Source organism: Eriocheir sinensis, chromosome 6, assembly GCF_024679095.1.
Source record: "Eriocheir sinensis breed Jianghai 21 chromosome 6, ASM2467909v1, whole genome shotgun sequence".
NCBI classification, from domain to species: domain Eukaryota; kingdom Metazoa; phylum Arthropoda; class Malacostraca; order Decapoda; family Varunidae; genus Eriocheir; species Eriocheir sinensis.
In genome coordinates this window covers 23,903,939-23,910,790 of record NC_066514.1, presented here as the reverse complement: position 1 = coordinate 23,910,790, position 6,852 = coordinate 23,903,939, and positions in this window count along the sequence as shown.

Here is a 6,852-nt window from a genome sequence, read left to right as displayed (position 1 = left end):
TTTCGTCTACCTCTTCTTGGTCTTTCACTTCATTTTCCTCTTTTTCTTCTTTGTTGATTTGGCTTTCTCGAGTGCTTTCTTAAACAGTCCGGGGCTTTCAGTAACACCCACATCAGATAAGGCTTTCGTAGAGGGTGTTGTTGGGTTGTTGTATTCCCATGGGTAGTTTTATAAGGCTAGTGACATTTCGACCGAGAACGTGAAAAGAAAGAAGGGAAAGGAAGGAAAGAAAGGAACAAAGGGACGAGGAGGAAAGGAGAAGAGGGAAGAAAAGGAAAAACTACTCAAAGGATGGAAAGGAGGTAGGTAAGAACAGAGAGAAAGAATGAAAGACTGACAAACCTTTCTCTAATACTTCCTGGCTCCCTTTCCTTCTCTCTCTCTCTCTCTCTCTCTCTCTTCCAACTTTCACACTCCTTTTCTTTCGCTACTAATAAACTCGAGAAACTGGAAGCGGAAAGAATGGATAAAAAAAATGAAACCACTCATTAGAAGCCTTTCCTTTGTGGCCTCTGGAAAGAGTTGTATGAGCCGAAAGCGAGTCAGAATAAGTCTTTTATCTTCCCCACGTGTCACGGTAATACGATAACACAGGCAGCTAGCGAGGCTTTAAACTTTATACTTACAGATTCACGTATAATTTTAATGTTTAGACTGAAGGAAATAGATGTTATGACCTTCAGTGACGGGAAAGGGTTAGCGGATTATGTTTTCAGGAGGTAGGAAAAAACTGGGTTACAAATTAGGTCGTGGATGACGGGAAAAAAGTCTTACAGTGGCGGTATCTTCCGAGGGTCCTGCCGCTGACAGTGCTCTGAAGGGCGTGTCCTAAGTCTCTATACACCAAGTCAAGTCATACGCAGGTTTGTGGGAGGAGACACGGCCGAGGCGTGGTTTATGCGTGACACAGCTTGGAGCCAAACTAGAGAATGTAGAAACAGGGATTTAGAGAAAACGAGGAAAGGCGGACTAATTTTAATCAATAACTTCAACTGTCAACATGCCCTCCCTCACAACCCACACCGCCGTTTGTAGTCATTGAAATTACAGTCACGCAATAGCACAATAAAAAGACATATTTTTTCGTCAGTGGCTTGCCTGAACGCGCTGTGAAAGTAGGCGAGAATGCACATCCAGAGTGCACACACGGCCCCAACTTTAGTCACCCCTGAACTGGCGGGTATTTTTTGGGGGGGCTCCAAGTGACGTCATCCCGCTGCTCCGCCCCAAAACCGCCTCCTGCGCGTACCGGTCGCAGTTTTGAAGCAGAGTGACTTGACTTGGTATATATAGACTTAGGGCGTGTCGTTGTGAAAGGCCGCGATGCAAAGTGACAGGCGTGAGAGAGTGAATAGCGAACACATCTTACAACATATACTTTCTATTACCGGGCTGGCAATTGTGGTCTGACAGGCGTGTTGGAATGAGCGACGGAGACAAATGGAGTCAAGTGGTATTAAAATTGCTTTCTACATTTATCTTGACGTCATGAAGGAGGAAGATGAATGGTTGAAGGATTGGGTTATGCTGTCATGGGGCCGGGGAAGAAGATTGAAAGGAAGAGAGTGAATATAGTTATCAATGGAGTGCTTGAAGGGAAATTGTAATGACATCGAGGTAAAGAAAAACAGGCGTAGAAGAAGAATGAAAAGAGGAGGTAAAACAGCTATCAATCGAGTTCTTGAAGGGAAATTGTAATGACACAGAGGTAAAGAAAAACAGGTGTAGAAAAAGGATGAGATGAAGATTTTAAACATGACTATCAATCGAGTTTTTAAAAGGGATATCGAATTGAAATAGAGGTAAAGAAAAAGAGTTGTAGAAGAAGAATGATGGGAAGATTTTAAACATAATTATCAATCAAGTTCTTAAAAGGGATATCGAATTGAAATAGAGGTAAAGAAAAACAATCGTAGAAGAAGAATGATGGGAAGATTTTAAACATAATTATCAATCAAGTTCTTAAAAGGGATATCGTTATGACACAGAGGTAAAGAAAAACAGCCGTAGAAGAAGAATGAAAGGAAGAGATTAAAATAAATTATCAACCGAGTTCTTAACGTTGTGAAATAAAGAGGTAAAAGATAAGCATTGACAGAGTATAGATAAAGCATTGTGGAGGCAAGGGATTTTATATAGTTATCTACGCTATTCTTAAGTGACATGTAGAGGCAAAACAGAAGCATAGATAGAGCAGAGATATGGCAGGATAAGAGGTAAGGAAAGCAAGAGTGTGTTAAAATAGTTAGTTGTCCAATTAATTCATGACGCGAACTAGTATTGAAAAATAAACATGAAATTGAAGCAAGAGGGTTTAAAAGGTTATCAGCCAAGTATTCTAGACTCTAGAGGGAAACGGAGATGAAAACTAAACAAGAAAAGTGAAGTAGTTAGTGCGTTGAAGTAGTTAGCAATCAATTATGTTTTTAAAATTATGTAGAAATGAAAAATAAACAAAATATAGAAGCAAGTGGTTTTAAATGGTTTTCAGTCAATTGTTTTAAGAGGGAGTCTGATGAAGAGTAAACGTGAAGTAGTTAGTGCGTTGAAATAGTTAGCAATCAATTATGTTTTTAAAATGAAGCAGAAATTAAAAAAAAAAAAACATAATATAAAAGCAAGTGGTTTTAAATGGTTTTCAGTCAATTGTTTTAAGTGTGAGTCTGATGAAGAGTAAACGTGAAAGAAGAGAGTGCGTTTAAATAGTTAGCAATCAATTGTGTTTTTAAAATGAAGTAGAAATGAAAAAAATAAACAAAATATAGAAGCAAGTGGTTTTAAATGGTTTTCAGTCAGTTGTTTTAAGAGGGAGTCTGTGATAACGAGTAAACGTGAAAGTATAGAGTGCGTTGAAATAGATAGCTTTCAATTATGTTTTTAAAATGAGGTAGAAATGAAAAATAAACAAAATATAAAAGCAAGTGATTTTAAATGGTTTTCAGTCAATTGTTTTAAGAGGGAGTCTGTGATGACGAGTAAAAGTGAAAGTAGAGAGTGCGTTCAAATAGTTAACAATCAATTATGTTTTTAAAATGAAGTAGAAATGAAAAATAAACATAATATAGAAGCAAGTGGTTTTAAATGGTTTTCAGTCAATTATTTAAAGAGTGTGTCTGATGAAGAGTAAACGTGAAAGTAGAGAGTGCGTTGAAATAGTTAGCTTTCAATTATGTTTTTAAAATGAAGTAGAAATGAAAAATAAACAAAATATAAAAGCAAGTGGTTTAAAACGGTTTTCAGTCAGTTATTTCAAGAGGGAGTCTGTGATGAATAGTAAACGTGAAAGTAGAGAGTGCGTTGAAATAGTTAGCTTTCAATTATGTTTTTAAAATGAAGTAGAAATGAAAAATAAACAAAATATAAAAGCAAGTGGTTTTAAACGGTTTTCAGTCAGTTATTTCAAGAGGGAGTCTGTGATGAATAGTAAACATAAGAGGAAAGTAGTTAGTGGATTTAAATACTTAGCAGTCATCTCTATATTCTTGATGGGAACCAGAAATTAAAAATAAACATGAAATATATGAGCCAAAGATTATATTAAACCTTTTATTATTATTATTATTATTATTATGATTACACACACACACACACACACACACACACACACACACACACACACACAGTCACCCCCCCGCACACACCTTCCCCCCCCCCCACCCCACCCCCCCACTAATAACTTCTAGGCACATCAAATCAATTACACACCATCACCAACACCACTACTCCCATCATCACCATTAGCCTCCTCCTCCTCCTCCTCCTCCTCCTCCTCCTCCTCGTAACAGGTTGTAGGGGGCGCCAGGACAGCTGTGTCTGCATCCATCATACAATTGCAGGGAACATTGACTCTAACTGCCGGGCTGTTAACGAACGGAAAGGAGAGAGGAGAGGAAGGAGAGATGGGGAGAGAGAGGGGTAGAGGGTGGGAAAGAGGAGAGAGATGAAAGGCAGGGAGGTGAGGAGGAAGGGGAAGGAGAGGCTGCGAGAGAGGAGGGGAGGGGGAAGGAAAGGGAGGAAAGAGGCGAGGGAAATGGAGGGGAGAGAGGTGAGTGAAGGGGGAAGGGAAATGAGAAAGGCAAGGAGAGGGAAGGGAAGGGAGAGAAGCGGGGAGGAGAATAGGAAATGAGAGGAAGGGGAAGGAAGAGGAGAGGGGCAGGGAGGGAGAAGAGGGAGAGGAAGGGAAAGGAGAGAGGGGAGAGAGACGGGAAGGAAGAGTGAAGAGAGAGAGCTGGGAAGGAAGGGAAGGGAGAGCGTGACTGAAGGACTGAGGTAGGAGGGAAGGAAGGAAGGAAGATGAAGGAAGGGGAGAGAGAGGAGTGAGGGAGAGAGAGAGAGAGAGAGTGAGAGAGAGAGAGAGAGAGAGAGAGAGAGAGAGAGAGAGAGAGAGAGAGAGAGAGAGAGAGAGAGAGAGTATAGCAGAATTGGAGGAAAAACAGAATGGAAGCAAGAAGGAAGATGTAAAAGATATGGAAGAGGAGGAGGATTAGGGAGAAATGAGATAATGAAGGAGAGAGAAAAATATGAAAGACAGTGAAGGGAAGGAAATGATCAAGAAGGAAGGAAAGAACGGAGGAAAGGATGGAGAGAAGGAGGAAAAGAACAAAGAGAACAACAAGATCACTGTATGCTGTATTAGTGCTGTGAACCTAATTATATCTTTGTATTATGCATTCCTATTATTTATTTATTTTATTATTATGTTATCTTTATGTACTGTGTGTGTGTGTGTGTGTGTGTGTGTGTGTGTGTGTGTGTGTGTGTGTGTGTGTGTGTCCAATTAGCCTTATTCAACCCCCCAACAGGTTACAACTTCATAATCACAGTAATTGCGTCTTCCAGTGATGAATGCATAAGTCGATTTCTCCCTTCACGTCTGGTAATGTTGTGGTTGAATGAAAGTTATCAGACGAAGAACTGGTTGATTGAGAGACAAATGACCTAGTGTGATCAGTTGATGTTCTCGCTGTTGACTTCCTTACCACACCACCTCGCATCAATGGCTTAGGGAAGGGATCAGAATGGACAAAAGAAAATAGGAATAGACGAAGAACTGGTTGATTACGAGACAAATGATGTAGTGTGTGATTAGTTGATGTTCTCGCTGTTGATTTGCCTCCCACACCACCTCGCATCAATGGCTTAGGGAAGGGATATGAATGGACAAAAGAAAATAGGAATAGACGAACTGGTTGATTACGAGACAAATGACCTAGTGTGATTAGTTGATGTTCTCGCTGTTGACTTCCTTCCCACACCACCTCGCATCAATGGCTTAGGGGAGGGATGAGAATGGACAAAAGAAAATAGGAATAGACGAAGAACTGGTTGATTACGAGACAAATGATGTAGTGTGTGATTAGTTGATGTTCCTGCTGTTGATTTGCCTCCCACACCACCTCGCATCAATGGCTTAGGGAAGGGATCAGAATGGACAAAAGAAAATAGGAATAGACGAAGAACTGGTTGATTACGAGACAAATGATGTAGTGTGTGATTAGTTGATGTTCTCGCTGTTGATTTGCCTCCCACACCACCTCGCATCAATGGCTTAGGGAAGGAATAAGAATGGATGAAAACAGGAATAGACGAAGTAGAAATAGATAAGACAAAAAGAATAGGGATTAAAATAAGCAAATTGTCTTAGTATGATTAGATAATATTATTGCTATTGTGTATTGTTTTTCTTATCGGAGTCTCAGATGAGGAGGAGGAGGAGGAGGAGGAGGAGGAGGAAAAGAAGAAGAGGAGGAGGAATCTGAACTGAGGTGGTATTCCCCTCCCCTATGCTCTCTCTCTCTCTCTCTCTCTTACCCCCCCCCCGAACCCCTAAGTTGCTGGCTATTGGCAAAAACAGCGCTAAGCCGCCAGTCGCTCCAGCTTAGTGGTGGTGGTGGAGGTGGAGGTGGAGGTGGTGGTGGTGGTGGTGACAAGGCCTACCACCACCATCACCATCACCATCACCACCATCACCACCACCATCACAGTCACTGCTCTTCTCTGATTTCCTGCACTTTTCATCACCATTTTCACCAACTTTTTTCTCTCTCTCTCTTATATTTCTTTTTAACATATTTCTTTACTCTTTCCAATTCCATTCATTTTTCATTTTTCTTTCTAGGACTTGAAATTCGTGTCTCTTCCTCTCTGTTTTAAATTTCCTTTTATTTCCATTTTCTTGTTTTCTTTTTCGTCTTAAAGTTAATGTTTTCTCCATTTTCCTATATTCCTTTTTTCCCCTCCTGATTTTCTTTTTCTTGGCCTGAAAGTTTGTGTCCCTCTTTTTCCTCACATATATTTTTCCCCCCGTTTCTCTTCTTTCCGTGCTTGAAGGGTAAAAAAACACCACCCACAAACTTCACAGCAAGGCGCGGGATTTGCTGAATGTATTGGCAGATGCGACCGTTTGTCTCAGTCCTATTTTTTCAGGCTTCAGAACCACACGGAAAAGGAAACGGAGGAAGGGAGACGAATAGGGGAAAGGAGAGGGATGGGAGGGCGGGGCGAGGTTGGGAACAGGTGGGAGAGGAGAGAGGGAAGGTGCTGGAAAGGGGAGAGGGAGGGAGGCTGGAAAGGGGAGAGGGAAGGAGACTGGAACGGGAAGAAGGAAGGAGGCTGGAAAGGGGAGAGGGAAGAAGACTGGAAAGGGGAGAAGGAAGGAAGGCAACTGAGTGTATATATAGACTAACAGAGGGACAGACCATATAACAGAGACTGGAAATGGAAGAAAGAAGAAAGATAAGAACGATTTAGAGGTTTGATGACGAAAGGAAGGCAACTGAGTGGGTATATAGACTAACAGGGGGACAGAACATATAACAGAGACTGGATATGGAAGAGAGAGGAGAAAGATGA